Source organism: Centroberyx affinis, unplaced genomic scaffold (genome assembly GCF_046629955.1).
Source record: "Centroberyx affinis isolate AG114_WGS23_722 - 3 ecotype Tasmania unplaced genomic scaffold, CSIRO-AGI_Caff_v1 ptg002800l_1, whole genome shotgun sequence".
In the NCBI taxonomy this organism is placed as follows: Eukaryota; Metazoa; Chordata; class Actinopteri; order Beryciformes; family Berycidae; genus Centroberyx; species Centroberyx affinis.
In genome coordinates, this window is record NW_027280947.1 from 18,211 (window position 1) to 34,742 (window position 16,532).

General features: G+C 43.8%; 1 protein-coding gene across 1 annotated transcript in view; it reads left to right on the forward strand.

Annotated features, from left to right (window-relative positions):
* LOC139657960 (transcription factor IIIB 90 kDa subunit-like) overlaps nt 1-16,532 on the forward strand; it is a gene marked incomplete at its 3' end in the record, with an annotated part of 65,086 nt that overhangs the window by 14,220 nt on the left and 34,334 nt on the right. The gene's annotated exons all lie outside the window — the stretch shown is intronic.

A 16,532-nucleotide genomic window follows, 5' to 3' on the forward strand; every position in this document is an offset into this window, starting at 1 on the left:
TGTGTGTGTGTGTCTACAGACATATGTGAACACATGTGCATGACTTGTGTGTTCATATGTGCACGTGTGTATAGTGTGCACCTGTGTTTGTCCGTGCTTGTGTCTGTTTTTGTGTGCGTAAATGTGTTTATGTAAGCAGGTACGTAAGTAAATCTTTATTTATGTAACATCGTTTGAAACCATGGTTACAAAATGCTTCACAACAAAAAGAACAGTTAAATATATAAAAGAAACTTAATAGAAATGATGAAATAATGGCAAAACAGACAGTAAAATCAGAGAAGTACGTAGAAGAAATATCATTAAGATCAGAACCAGAGGTAAAAGAAATGCAGACAAAACACAGAATACATGTACATGACTGGTGTGTGTACATGTGGACACGTGATGACACATATGTTGGTGTGTGTGTGCTTGCGTGTTGCATCTCTATGTCCACAGTAACTGTTTTCCTCCCTCTTTGTTGTTGTTTGGAGGCTGGTTACATGGATCTCTGTGTGGATTCAGGTTGGTTCTGGTTTGGTTCAAGCCTCGGCTAATTGTGGTGGATTTGTGACGAGTGGGACGGGGTGTCTTGGCCCCCCCCCCAGCTCAATCTTTGAAGTATTAAGTGGACAAGGTACCTTGTCATTAGGGCCGAGGCTTTCATCTGTGTACTCGAGTGTGTGTGTGTGTGTGTGTGTGTGTCTTGGTTTGTGGACATTGTTAGTGAAGGGCAGGGCACTAGAGGAAGTGAAGGAGGGCGTAATTTTGGTTTCTCTCAGGAAAAAAGAACAAGAAAGAAAGAAAAAAGAAAACAGTGGGGCCTCTTTGAAACAAAGTCAGCAGTCAGTCGGTCCAGTTTGGGGGGCAGATGGAGAAGAGCTGCAGGAGAAAGAGATCCAGAAGCCCACACAGCAGTATCACTGGGTTATACTTGTGTGTATGGATACTGGCAGCAGATACTGGGCTAAAGCAAGGCTAAAGTAAAGGACCTGCATAAGAGAATTAAAAATCCAATACCAAGAGAAATGTCGAACATGTTACAAATCAAAGCAACTTGATTTTCTTCCTTTTACACAAACAAACACAAAAGGACATTCAATCTCTCAAATTGAAAAAATGAGTCATTTGTAACGTGTCTGGAATCAAACTGAACTTATTTGATTCTCCTGCCATTTTTGGTCACAGAAGCACGTTACATCTTTCTATTGGAGGAAAATGGATTATATTTCAATCACTTTGATCCAGTGAGCCCAGACTAATTATTTTTGTCCCTATTCGGTAAAAGTAATGGATGTGGTTGGTTCTTGTATCTGCTGAAGCTTAAAATGTGGGAACTTGAGGGGTTTCTTTCCCAAAGATTATATACTGTATATCCGTTTTGGAAATGCTATTGGCAGTGAAAGAGCAGCAGCAGTGCATCCCTAGTTAAACTCTTTTCCTTCTTTCACCCCGTTTTACCCCGCTGCCGCACCGATAGCGTGTCTGAGTAATGGCATTTTCATTTACTTGGGTATCGGGGGAGAGACTGAGCCTGAGAGCGGCCGGTCTGCCGGCAGGAGGAACGTGACTCCGCCACCTCCGGATGACTTTGTCACATTCGTCTATAGCCCCGGTCTTCAGGGAGCGCTGCCCCGTACCATTAGAGACGCCATTGATTGAGGCACACTGTTTTCAACGGAGCACTTAGTTCAATCAATGACGTTTGGCCTGACCTTAACTACCTCAGTGAGCACAGCTCCCCGCCTCTTGTCAACCCATTCTGCTGGTTTTATGGCCCAAGACCGTCTGGGAAAAGAGCTATTTCAGGTGTGAAGTGCTGGATTTCAGGAGAGCATTTTACACTCTGAAGAGTCACTTCCATTCCAAAGACCGAACTCAGTTTCACACCCCGTTTTGTTGTTATTTTACAGCTGTTAGGCCGCACTGAAGAAAACCAACATCGCTCCCCAGACTCCGAGTTGTTGTCCTAAAAAATATTTACCATCCACTCTCTCTATCTCGAAAACACTAACGGCAATTACTGGAGTCAATCCTAGCTCTCTGCATTTTGGGGCGTGGGAGAAGCTCTTTGACAGATCTCTGCACTGACAGCAGCTCTGCTGAGTCAATTGTAGTCTTTTAGATGAGCAGAATCTGTCTCATCTAAAGGCAGATCTCTTCTGTCCACAGAGGAGTCGCTCAAGGTTGAAAGAAAATGCAAAGTCTCCTCCTCTGCTTCAGCAACACCGCACTTCACCTCCTCAGCCGTCACGACTCGGCCCATGAAAGTAGACCTACAGCTTTATTATGTTGTGTCTTTGGTAACCTGGTGGGTAGACACTCAGCCACTCCTTTGATCGCTGGCGTTCCCTAAAGGAAAAAATATCTTATTCCAGCAGATAACTGGCCAAACAATAAACAATGTGACGTCACGTTGAGATATTCCCATCAGTTTCATCGCAGAAAATGTCTCAGCGATCTAAAACATCAGCGGTAAACGTCAGGTTTTTGGTGTCAGTCCCTCAGAATCAAAGAGCGAGGGCTTCTTCTTTCTAGAGCTGCCATTTTGCACCGAGAGACGTTCAACAATCACACAGGGAGAAATCCATCAGTAGAAGAGGAAGAGAGACCAATTTCTCCACTCACAGGAGCCGGAGAGAGACCATCCCTGTTGAAGTGAGACAGATGAAATGTAATAATTACTCATAATAAGCTTGTGAGTGAGTAGTATGAGTAAGCAAGCTAATTAGAGCAGAGATCCAGCAAAATCCCTCGTGAAGAGGCAATGAATCACCATGCTAAACCCTGTAATAGTAAAACCGCTTTTTCATTTGTTTGTTTTTTTTTGGCTTGAACGAGGCTTTTTAGCCTTTGTAGCTGAAACGTCTTGTGATGCCGATCGTTCACCCGTAGCGCCGTCCTTCATCGTTGAGCGGTTAAAAATGGTGGCAGGGGAAGAGGAAGAGGAGTATCTTGAAATGCAAACGCTTGGGAGTGTTTGTTCCGAGTCAGAGTCCGGGCCGGAAAGTGAGTTTTGAAAGGCAGCGATCTCAGCAGGTGGCTGAGTAATTGCTGAGTCATTGGTATTGATCAACAACCCTATCAAACTCTCCACATATATATTATGGTCGTCGTTTGCTCTGTGGCAGTAAAATCCATACTTATTGCCCCTTTAATAAGTACTAACTTATTACTTTTTTTTTTTTTTTTAGTTAATTCATTGACACATTCACCCCTTTACTCATTCTGCTCATTTACACTCCTATTGCTGAGACAGCTGGGGAGGCCTGAGTGTGTGGCTTCTGTGGAGAGGAGGAGGAGAAGTGTGTGTGTGTGTGTGTGTGTGTGTGTGTGTGTGTGTGTGTGTGAGGGGAGGGGGGTGTTTACAATGCCTGGGGCGGTACAGTAGAGCTTGACGGACAGATGGCCGGATGGACACAACCTCTCTAAGGAGGCTGGGAAGGAGGAGGAGGAGGAGGAGGAGGAGCAGGAGGAGAGCGACTGGATTGGACTGGATGGCAGACAGACAGGTGATGACAGCGCAGGGAGACAGGCGTCGCTGATACACACCAGGAGAAGAAGAGGAACAACAGCAATCTAATGTTTATTTCAAGCCCATTTCGCTCTCGGCGGACGGCCAATCGGATGTTTTCAGCAAGTCGGTACAAACATCCCACCAGCACCAGCAGCCTGTGCATCTCATCAGTGTGGTTCGGAATATGAAATCAAGCTGTGTGTGTGTGTGTGTGTGTGTGTGTGTGTGTGTGTGTGTGTGTGTGTGTGTGTGTGTGCTGTGCTGAAGAGGCAGTGGCAGCAGCAGCAATAGTAGTCGGCCTCTCTGGTGAGACGGCTGTATCCCCCGTCAGGATTCAGCTGTGATTGGAGATGATGTGCGTCTTCTGGCCCGGGGAAGGAGAGGGAAGCCGTCTCGTCTGCCGCCGCCAGCCTGACGGGAGATGACAGCCGCCGTTTACCAGGCAGGCAAAGGCAGGAAATCACTGGCCTCTGGGTGTTGCGTCACAGCCAGCACAATCGAGCCCCCCCCCCCGCCCCCTCCCCCTCCCCCCCCACATGCTGCAGGACGTAGGCATTTATTTTTAGGTTACATTTTAGCAGGGGTCCCACCCAGGTCCTGCTATGTTTTTGGATTTAGTCATAAAAACCTGGGAAAAGTATGGGAAAATACAGCTGCTGCAGTCAGATGGGCACATTAGTCAAGCTGCAGACCCACTGCCATTTCACATGATATTTGTTGTTGTGAAGAATAGTGCTGAAACAATCAGTCAATTAATCGATACGTCAATTGACAGAAAATCAATCGTTTATAATTTTGGTAATCAATAATTTTTTCATTTATAAAAGTAAAAATACCAAAGATTTGCTGGTTACAGATTCACAAATGCCAAGATTTGCTTGTGTTTCTCAGTTTCATATCATTATAAAATGGACACTTAAGTGTTTTTTTTGGCTGCTGGTCAGACTAAGTAGCAATTTTAAGAATCACTTTGGGCTCTGATAACTTGTGATGGGTATTTGTCATCATTTTTGACATTTTATAGACTAAAATTATCGATAATGAATATAGCTGCAGTGCTAGTGAAGAATTATCTTCAGCTACAGAGTCCTAGTTTATGGTTTTGCCATGCCATTATCAGCATGCATCACACTGAAAACTGGTCAAAATCTTTAAATCCAGTTAAGAAAATAAGGTTTGGAAAAAGTATGGAATTTTGAAATAAAAAACCACCCTAAGATTACCAAGCAACCAACAGTGAGGAGGACAAGAGACAAAGCCATAGTGTCCAGACAATAGACGTAAGAAATATTCCTTGGTCTTTAGATCAGTGGTTCTCAACATGGGGTCCGGGGACCACCGGGGGGTCCTAGAGGAGGTTCCAGGGGGTCCCAAGCAAATGGATGAATTGTTAAACTTCAGCATTTACAAGAAGTTAACACAATTAGAGAATGTAGAAGTATGACTGTTATGATCATAGTGTGACTGTTGTCTCTCTACCTACAGTACAGATAGTCATGGAATTCTGGACAAAATCATATCTAACAATAAAAAATATTCTCAGATTTGGGTCTGAGAGACCAAGTCTCATCAAATGGGGGTCTGTGGCTCTAATGTGGACTGAATTAGGGGTCCTTGATATGAAAAAGGTTGAGAATCACTGCTCTAGATGAACCATGTACGATGGAGAAGTGTTGGGTGAAGAAATAAGACCCAGGGAGAACAGGTAGATTTTCTGTAATATGGGGATATTTTGTTGGCATGATTCCTTATGAGGGAACACGCTGAGCTTCTGAGTCTGGGCACTTAGCGGACGGTGGGCATCCAGGTCTGAGAGAAGGAAATTTACAGTGAAACGACTTCTCGCGGGGAGCAGACTTCCGCACAGTTGGATCAATTCAAATTGAATTTTATCGTAATGTCTTTGGTCAAGTCGACCTTCCTCCGGAGCTGCAGGAGGAAGGCGCAGGCGGGGCTTCTGGCGTCGAGCTGAATCACAGCTCCTGTGTTCCTGCTGCCAAGGCACAGAGCGAGGGTTTAAATCTTCATTCTCTGGAGCCAGCAGCAAGGGGGGGCTACAGGTGAGAGAGAGGCCGGCTCGTAACCAGAAGGTCTCAGGTTTGAATCCCCCAGCTGGTTGTGGGAAGTGAATGAGAAACACTCCGCCCTTCCTTCAACAGCCATCATTGAGAAGCCGTTGAGCAAGGCAGCTAGCCTCTAAATGGCACCAGTGGAGCTGCTTAGTGTCGAACTGTAGGAGACTGGTTGTACTTGGCAGCTCCTGTGTGTGTGTGTGTGTGTGTGTGTGTGTGTGTGTGTGTGTGTTTGTGTGTAACTACATGAATACAGCATGCTCAGCAAAGATACTAACGCTTAAAGTTAGAATACCACACTTCTTGAAAGGATTGGTCACTCTTTCTCCACTTGGCATTCTTGCGTTCTTGGAAACTTAAAGAAAGAATCCCCCCTAAAACACTAGACTCTAGACACTCTTAGAAAACAAGTATGTGTGATGTAGCTTGCGAACATAAACAACATGTCATCACGTCCAGATGTTTCCAGCAGCTACAATGGAGTTTAACAGCAGAAAATGTCTCAGCGATCTGAAACATCAGCGGTAAACGTCAGGTTTTTGGTGTCAGTCCCTCAGAATCAAAGAGCGAGGGCTTCTTCTTTCTAGAGCCGCCATTTTGCACCGAGAGACGTTCAACAATCATACAGGGAGAGATCCATCGTAGAAGAGGAGAGAGACCAATTTCTCCACCCACAGGAGCAGGAGATCAGACCAGGAGCCAGTTGCATAAAGCTAGTTTAAGACTAGTCTAAAGCCTTAGACTGGTCTTAGATTCTCAGGTTGGACAAGTCTAATTAAGACTGTCTGTTACTTAAATATTACAACTGACTTATTTTGAGGTAGGAAAGATAGCCACCTTCCCCCCAGCTTATCTTAAGTTAAGAACTTTGTTGTTATGGCAACGACTCAGCCTAACTGTCAGAGTGGGACGTTTAAATACTGGAGCTGTTTCATACAAGATGCCAAATCTTTGGTTTTTGGAAAGAGTCTGAAGAAGAGAGCGAGTCTTTAGAGACAGAAACAACACATTAGAGATCTACAACAACCAAGAAGTAGTAGGAACAGGTAAATATAAATGTCTATAGCAAGTTTCACTTAAAGTCACATTTAAGTCTAAGACCAGGTCTATCTTTATGCAACTGGCCCCAGAATGCAATGCAGCCGTAAGATATGATGGGTTTTGGAGTAAGGGGGGTGTGACTGACTTTTTCTCGACTGGAAAAGGAAATGCAGGAAATCTTTTTTGAGTGAAGTAGAAGCAGACAAGAGGCAAGATGGCAGGCAGGATGAGGGAGCGTCGGTACTCAAAAAAAAAACTAAATTGCGACTCTTCGTCACTGAACCACTCCTGGAATGCCTCGCAGATTGATGAGACCCAACGGGGCGAGAGTATCCGAGTGTGGGTTTCTCCTTTTTTTTGATTGGACTACTCCTCTCATCCCTCTTCAGACGACTCCCATAGAAAAGAGTTTTAAGATATATATTTTCATGCAGATGAGCGGCGGTCTGGTGTGAAAGACACAGAGCTCTGATTCGTTTCCGCGGCCCGGGCTGCATTTGGCTGAGCATTCCTGTGGCGGTCGCGTCTTCACGTTTTTGCGAACGTTTGATTCTCATGCGCCCGTCCACACATGAAACAGTCCTCATTTTCATTACAGCATTCTTTAAATTCCTCAGCGGCACCACTGAGGTTTGCCATGACGGATCAGAAAGTGCCCTTCTTATCCATGCGAGTGCCTCTTCAGTTCATTTCCAGATAAGCCTCTTACATTGTGAATTCAGACCATTGAGGAAAATATACTGATGATTTATTCATCCTGTTCTTGTGATGTAAAACAGGCAATTTTTTTTGAAAATATGGTAATTTATTTTTTAACAAACGGCTTTGGGAAAATAGGCCAGATAATGAAGCGGGACGAATTGACAGGACATCTCTTTGATCATCAACTTTAATTCAAAATAAGGAACGCAGTGCTTACTCTCTTTAAAGGGGCTGTCAGTCTCAACGCATCTGTGTGTCTGGTTTTTGGGAGAAACACAATTCTGTTACTTTTCAACACATTTGTTCATCAAGATGCATGAGGCAACTTCGCACCTTGGTGGCTACAAATGGCAGGGAGAGGTAACTGTTTTAAAAATTTGAACTTCAATAACCCAGAAATCCTGTCACATGAGGTCAGTAAACATCACCAGCCGGCCGCTCTGTGATGCTTTACACCAGAGAGACGAGAGAGAGGAAAAGATCTAACGCTGGTGAGTCCAGCTTTCTCTGCTGCTGTTCAGTGAGTTTTGATTCGTCACTTCCTGGTTGTGTGTTCATACCCGACACCAGGGGCGCGTTCAGTTGCCCCAACATGTGGCAAACAGGAAGTTTGAAAGCTAGTGCACTGAACATCCTGTTACAAAGCCTTTGTTACAGGATGTTATTGTAGTCAGCGGTTCTGTGCGTCCTCCTTGAAGAATTCCCCCGAGCCAGTTGCGCAACCGCGTGACAGGCGTTTGTATGTAGCCAATGAAAAGGCAGAATCACTCTGTCTGAATGGGGTCAAACGTGCCTCAAAAGCCGTTCCAAGACGTTTCACACCGTTGGGAGCAAATGTTTTGCATTGTAGCAAAACGATGGAAACTTTGAACGTGGCCCAGAGTTTAATTTGGGCAAATAAGATAAGATAAAATAAGATAATCCTCTATTAATCCCACAACGGGGAAATTTACAGTGTTACAGCAGCAAAGGGGATAGTGCAAAAGCAAGTAAAAAAGGCATCAGATATAATAAATAAATAAGTAAACGGTTACAGTAAACGGTTGAATTCACATTATTGCACATAGGAAATATTGATATTGCACAGTTTGGTATACATTGATATTGCACATGAGTGAATTTGTCAGTCTTGGTGTGTGTGGTCTACTGGGAGCAGTGTTGATTGTTAAGTAAATAAGACGAATCTGTGGCTTCTCTCTGTTCTCTCTTTGTGATTTGGACTGATAAGACGGGTCTATTTTTACATAAACATCTTGCCTAACGCATATTGACTCAACATATGTGGCTATTAGCATTAGGTTATGATGAAAAGTTACACAATACATATATTGTCCCAAACTAGACACGTGCATTATGAGTACAGCACTGAAACATAAACAAGTGAACACCAGTGTGCCTCCAGGAGCGTTATCGCCCACCAGGGCCGGTCAGCGTCTCCCCGCTCCCCACTCTGTGGCTGAGGAGGAGGAGGAGGAGGAAGAGGAGGAGGAGGAGGAGGAGGAGGAGGAGGAGGAGCAGGTGGTGGAGTGGGCGTTCGCTCTGTCTGGACTCCTCCAAGGTCGGGGAGGTCAGTTTTTAATGGGCTCGCCCGGCCCGCCCGTGTCAGCGAGAATCTCACACTCTATTTATTGCCTCGCTTGGCTGGTTATTTCTTCAGGGCAGAGCTGGCACCGAGCCTTATTACCTCATACTACTGCGGGAATGTAGTTTTACACTGAGAGCGCTATTTTTTTTTATGTATTTGAGGCACTTAGCTGACAGTCTTACCCAGAGTTTTCTCAGAATTGGAGCAACAGTAGAATCGGGTTAAATTCCTCGATCTCTGACAGGAGAAGTAAGGAGGTGAAGGGCGAGTGCCACAGCGCCTCCACAGCAGGTACATCTAATATTCCCAGGGTCCCAGAATGAGTTTTTTGAGTTATAGAGAAAGAAATAACAGTCAAACAGAAGTAGAAAGGCTTTTGCTTCATGCAGGTTAATGGCAATTAGCCTGTCTACTGTGGGAGTGCACTATAAACATCCTGCCACAGTATTTTATTTTGGTTTTCCAATTAAATAATGTGAATTTTTTTCAAGTTCCTTTTATCGTAATGCACCTTTTCTTCAAAATGGCCATCAAATTTCCATTGCAGTCTGTCTCAAATGCTACTCCCACGTGCCTTTTTCATATTTATTAAATTAAAAAGTTAGTTAGAAGTTGCAGAAAATTGTCTTTGGCTTTGGCCACAGTCAACATGGATTTACCAATAAGACAACTAAAAAAAACCCCATAAAGACATAGAAACATAAGCAAACATCCAAAACACAAAAAAGAACTTATAATTATAAAGTGACATGCTAGATTATAATGTGGAAAATTCTGGGGAGATTCTGGGAAATGTGCACAAAAAGTACAGTGCATTAAAAACATTAAGAGCTGTACTCCAAAATGGTATTTAACCATTTTCAAAGAAGAAAAAAAAAAAAAGTGAAGCATTCAGTGTCTCCATAGAGGATCCTCTCTGTAGAAATGTTAGCCTTTGTTCAGCTAAGGCCGCCAAGTTGCCCGCTATCCTTTTAAATGGAAGTACCATCATTTATTTTATCTCTTTGCGATCATTTTGTGTCGCTCTTCCCATTTTTTGGAGCCAAACGACCTCGTGTATTAAAACATCTGCCTTTTTTAAAATGTGCTGCCCCCCCTCCCCCCCCCCCCAGCTGTCCTGCTGTGCCGCTCGGTGCAGGTCGAGTGTTTGGTGTGTAGGATGGGATCAGTATTGTTGCTGACATCAAGAGCTGGGAGTCTGGATAATGGGGGATCCTTTTGAAGTGTGGATGATGGGTGATCCTGCAGCACCGGGGCTACACAGGCCCATTCATCCTCCGGATCACACACACTCTTTGTTTTTTGGAAAAGGGGAGGGGAGAGAGAGAGAGAGAGAAGAGAGAGAGAGAGAGAGAGAGAGAGAGAGGGGGGGGGGAGGGAGGGGGAAGACAGGAGGTGTGGAGGAGTAAAGCAGACTGACGCATCCTTTTAATTTAGCCAGCCTGACGTTTCTCTTTTTTCCTCCTCTCCTCTCCTCTCGTCTTTTCTCTCTACCCCCCTCTCCGAAATGAAATACCGCTCGGGATTAGGGAGATCAGTGAATTCCTCTTAAGCCTCCTCTTTCTCTCTCTCTCTCTCTCTCTCTCTCTCTCTCTCCCTTTCTCTCTCTCTCTCTCCTTCCTTTACTCCTACTCTCTCTATTTCTCTCTCAATCTTTCTTCCTGTCTCTCAAGCTCTTTCCTGCTCCTGCTCTGTATGAATTTCTCTCTCAACTTTCTCTCCTCCTCTCACTCAATTTGTCTCCTCTTTCTCTCTCAATCTTTCTCTCTCTCAGCCTCTCCCTTCCTTCCTCTCTCTTTCTTAATTTCTCCTGCTCTTTCTTTCTCTCTTTGTCCCTCAGCTGCTCTCTCTCCCTTTCTCCATCTCTTTTCCCCTTTTCTCCTGCTGTTTCATCAATCTCTTTGTCTCTTAATCTTCTTTTGTTCTCCGTCTTTCCTGCTATCTCACTCTTTCTTTCATCCCTTCACCTGCTCTCTTTCTCGCTATCTCTTTGACCCTCTCTCCTGCTCTCTTTCTGTCTCTTTCTATCAGTCTTTCTCTCTGTCTCATAATATCTGTCCTTCTTTGCATCTCTCAATCCTCTCACCCACGTCTATCTCTTTCAATCTCCCTCCTCTCCCCCCCCCCTCTCTCTCTCTCTTTCAATCTCTTGTTCTTTCTCTCTTGCCATCTTCAAAAGGCCGTCTCCTTCACCTGTTAGCATTCGTTCCTGCAGGGCACATTTTCTCGGCTTCTTCTTTTCTTTTTCTTCTTCTTCTCTTCTCAGTATCAGAGAGGTTCTGCGGTGAAGCATCTTATTCTCCTGACCACATCAGACGGGCCTGCCGCCGCCTGGGACACAGCGGTGTGTGGGAGGAGGGGGCATTTGGAGGGGGGGTGGGGGGGTGGGGGGGTAAATCTGGGGTCAGGTTACCTGTCTCTGAGGACGGAGGTAGATGAGGGTGTTGGAGCTAACAGCTTGTGGGCAGCGGTGCATTCTTTGTGGATTCATCACACTGCTGCTCTGCCGTTTTCCTCTGTTTCCTATGAGATTTATCTGAAAGGACAATTCCAGCTTGATTTTTACCTTTTTATTTTACACTTTCTGTCCCTTTCATGTTAATTCTGACTATCAGGGTTCCTACGCAGGTCTGGAAAAGTATTAAAAATGAATTTGATCATTTCCAGGTCTTGAATAGTTTGGGAATTTGAAAAAATGTCTGGAAAAGTATGGAAAATGTTGCGGTTCAGGTCCGATACACACATAATTCTAGCTTTTATGTTGTTGTAGAGCCACTTTGAGTCCACAGTTTTTGTTGATGTGAAGAATAATGTTCAGATAGAGGGACGCTCTTATTACCCAGCCGCTGTCAGCATGCATTATATCAAATACCCACCAAAATCAAATCCAGTCAAGAACATAGAGTCTGGGGAAAATATGGAATTTTAAAATGGAAACCGTGTAGGAACCCTGCCAATCATCTCACATATTCTGATATTTGTCGCTGTGAAGAACAATCTTCATCTATACAGTGATGTGACCTAGTTAGCAGGGGCAAGATGTCTATCTGCGTAAATCATATTGAACACCAGACACAATCTTCAAAACAAATCAAGGTCTGGAAAAAGTACAGAATTTTTTAATTGAAAATTTGTAGGAACCCTGATTTTTCCATGCCACGATTTATAGATGTTTTTAAATCCGTTTTGCCAATCCTCTCAGGCTCATTCACTCCCATTCAATTCCAAACGGTAAAAGTAATTCATCACTGTGAATGAGAAGCCGACAATCAGTTGCATCAGAAAGCTAATATCAGGCTATAAACTTTTACATTTTGAAACATTTTCCCTTCACCGTTTCATATTAATGTGCACATTTGGGATGCTGGTTTCTGCTTGTAAACAAGATGAGGCAAGATACCGCTTCTGGGTTTTTACATGTCCGATTTGCTCTCCAAAATAAATCTTTAAACCAGTAGCTAATGTTCTCTGCAGACACATTAGGACCCGCCTTCAGTCAATCACAACCCAGTCGAGCCAAACCAAAGCAAAACGCTTCCGCCAGCTGCAGTCTGTAAAATGAAATAGAAATTAAAGATAGATTTGAGCTTAAAATTGCTGCCGTCTTCTTTACTGGGAGTGACTTGTACTATTTAGACAGCGTTTGTTTTAAAATATGAACTTTGACAAACAACTAAGATGAAGGAAAAGAACAAATATCTCGTAACATGATAAAGGCGCTGGAAAACAATCTAAAGCGTTGAAAGAGGGTAAGATAGTGTGCTGCCTCTCATCTTCGCTCTACATCTTTTCTCTTCTCCTTCATTTCTCTCCCCTCCTTCCATGTCTCCCTCATTTGCTTTCTCCATCCTCCCTTCTCTTCCTCCTTCCCTCCCACTCTTCCCTCTCCTTCCTTCCTTCCCTCCCTCTCTCCCTCCTTCCTTCACCCCTTCAAGGCTTACTCTTTATGGATGGATCACACTACTGCTTCCACTCCCCCCCCCCCCCATCTTCCTCATTCTCTTCTTCCTCCCTCCCTCCCTCCCTCCCTCCCTCCCTCCCTCCCTCCCTCCCTCCCTCCCTCCTTCCTTCCCTGGATCCTCCTCACCTTCCCTCTCCCCTCTTCCTTCAATATTAGATTGGAAGTCTGTTCCAGGGGGGGTTTCCGTTGGAGAGGAGAAGCTCCTTAGAAAAGAAAAAATAAAAAGAAACGAGGCCCGGGGAATCCTGGGGTTTGCTGCATTGATATGCAGGCGGTGCTGGATCTCTGAGCTGCTGAGTTGCTGCCAAAAGACCTGAGGCTCCTGTCAGCCGGGCCGCTGCTGAGCGCTGGCTGCTGGTCAGGAGCGGGGGAAACTAGTTTCTCAACAAATACAAGTTCATCAGGGATGTGACTTGTATATTTTTCAGGATTTCAAGTTTTACGAACGTACAACTTTTGGATGTTGTTGTGTCTTGTTTTTTTATGAAAGTGGGCATTCTTCTTCTTCTTCTTCCGTCTTCCTCTCAGGAGGCTGGGAGGAAGAGGAGAGAAGCTTCTACTAGTGTTTGATCCCAGCCAGCAGGGAAACTTGTAGCTGCAGAGACGGGGGTCTTTAGGTCATTTTCGACCTGGACCCGTGTTTTCCAGTCTTTTTGCATCATTCCAGTCGATTCTGACGAAAGTCTTGTTAGTTGCTTCACTCCAGAGCTGCTTGCCGGGGTTTGCAGCTCTCCAGCACCGTCCTGACAGGCCAGTGGATTCTCCAAAAAATCAACCTCGAAAGCAAGTCTTTTTCAACACACTGATTGGGCGCTCTGTAATCAGACATGTCGGTAAAAAATATGTAAATGAAAGTGATCTGAAGTCATGCCTCTCGTTCAGTTTTGATGCTACATTGGCCCTTGACTTAGCACTTCTTTAGCACTCTTTGCCAGCCAGCTGCAGCTGAAAAGGCATGAAATTTGTCGGGTTTTGAAAGTAAAATAAATAAATGTCTCATTACAGAGTGATTTTGATTGTGAATGCATGCCTCGGGTGCTTTTGGGGTAAAGTTTTTGGGGTCTGTTGGCCAAATAGGTCTGTATTGGACAGCCACACACCAAGGCAAGGAAGACATAAGTAGTTCTTTAGCAGCTGATGACATTTTGTTCAGAATTGATAAGTATGATGGAAAACGATGGGGAAAATAAGGTAAAAAAAGAGTTATGCTTTAACCGCCATACTGTCTATGGACACAACTCACATCTACTACCCATCACATACATCTCACCAGTGGTGGAAGAAGTACTCAGATCTTTGACTTAAGTAAAAGTAGAAATACCACAGTATAAAAATACTCTGTTACAAGTAAAAGTCCTGCATTCAAAATGTTACTTAAGTAAAAGTACAAAAGTATTAACATCAAAATGTACTTAAAGCAACAAAAGTGAAAGTACTCATTATGCAGAATGGCCCATTTCAGAATAATACAGTATATATTATATTATTGAATTATAATTACTGATGCATTAATGTGTAAGCATCACTTTAATGTTGCAGCTGGAAAAGGTGGGGCTGATTTCCACTACTTTATATACTGCTGGGTATCTTACAGTAATCTATAATAATACATCACAATTTATTAGTTGATTATATTTTGTATTAATAATCTGAATCTGCAAAGTAACTAGTAACTTAAGTTATCAAATAAAGGTAGTGGAGTAAAAAGTACAATATTTCCCTCTGAAATGTAGTGGAGTAGAAGTATAAAGTAGCATAAAATGGAAATACTCAAGTAAAGTACAAGTACCTCAAAATTGTACTTAAGTACAGTGTTTGAGTAAATGTACTTAGTTACTTTCTACCTCTGCATCTCACACTGCTAGATTAATATAACATCTTTCAAGGAATATACTTCATTTTGACTTGGTACCATGAAATTTCACACTGCTCAGTCACTATTACACAAATGTTTGGACAGTGACTCCCAGTGTGAGGGACGCGCCGCCATGTTGGAGGAGTGACAACAAAACATTATCTCCTCCTCCTCCTCTTACCTCTCATACAGCGCAGTCTGAACACCATGCTGCCACACAGAAACAAGACATTTTCTTTGTTTTGTCTGGACGGAGGAGGTGATAACTTTGTATTTTCTCATTTTGCTCTCATCCAACATGGTGGTGTGTCCTCTTCACCGTTGGTAACCACTCTCCTAAACCTCTTGCATAGTTGTCTACATACTGCAGATGCACAGGCGCTTTCTTTCTTTCTTTCCCAGTCTCTGCCAGGACTGGTTTTTATCTTTGTTTATTCCTATTTGTTTTAGTCTCTTATCGTGTTTTTTTCAGAATTTTTTATTTGTACCTTCCTATCTTGTAATGTACACGTTGGAAGCTACTGTACACCAGAATTTCCTTCGGGATCAATAAAGCATCTATCTCTATCTCTATCTCTCTATCTCTCTATCTCTCTATCTCTCTATCTCTCTATCTCTCTATCTCTCTCTCTCTCTATCTCTCTCTCTCTCTCTCTATCTCTCTATCTCTCTATCTCTCAGCTTGAGAAGGAACTGAAAGACGTTCTTGGTATCTACTGAATCTGCAGAGAAGGGAGAACTGTTAGTGTACCTATTCATTTTTATTTTCTCCATAATCTCTTCCGCTCAACAGGTGTTTCACCTTTTGCCACCCCGTCATGAAATGTGAAAAGGAAAATAAGTCGAATAAACATTAACTAATAAATAAAATTGAACAAATTTGGTTATGACGACAGCATAGGAAGGATGTTTTCAGTGAATCCAAGACACTCAGCCTTTCTTATTCTTGGTTAATTTATAGCAAAATAGTGTTAAAAGTCTCTAGGTGCAACAGTCGGTCGCGTTATTGCCCTCTTTTTTTTTTTTTAATGTGTGAATCCCCCATCCTCCAATTAGCACTTTACTTCTTTATCTTTGAAGTCAAGGCAGCGTTCTTCTTCTGTGCTTCTTCGAAAAACAAAAAATTAGTTTGTTAACAAGAAATAACAACTTCACCAGTGTCATATTTCTACTTAACCATTCCCCTAACGCACTCGACCGACATCACGTTCTGAAGCACAGGTCTGGATTTGCCGGTTCTGCTGCACGCTAACCAGGAACAATTTTATGGTTTTATCAAATTAGAGAGTGTAGATATATCAAAGGAGCGGCTGAATAATAACTGGGTAATTGCGCCCGGCTGCCCCTCCTCTCTTCCAGCGGTGGACCGGCGTTATCTGCTTCCCTGCCTCCTGGAGCCGCTGATCTCTCCCTGGGCTTGTCTCTCTCTCTTATCTCCCGCTCACACTTCACGGAGGGGAAGTTCTTAGAGGGCTGGGCCCGGCAGATAGCGACTGACCTGTCTGTTCCCTCCGGAGCGCTTTCTTTTTTTTTTAAAGGAAACCGCAATCTCCCAGGAGAACTCAAATGGTTTGACTAGATTAGGTTTTTTTTTTTTTTTTTTTTTCCCTTCCCTCCCCTTCGCTGGAGGAGGAAGGGTGTGTTCCTCCGCGGCGACGGCTTCCCATGCACCTGCCTCTCCTTAATTAACCGGGAAAGCTGCCTGTGGACTCGGGTGGCGCGTCTTTGAAGTCGCGCTCCTGTTGGGAGTTTGTGAACTCGTGGGAAGGAGGGCCCCTCTGAACGCGTCAAAGGCAGAAAAGCCGACAGAAGTTAAA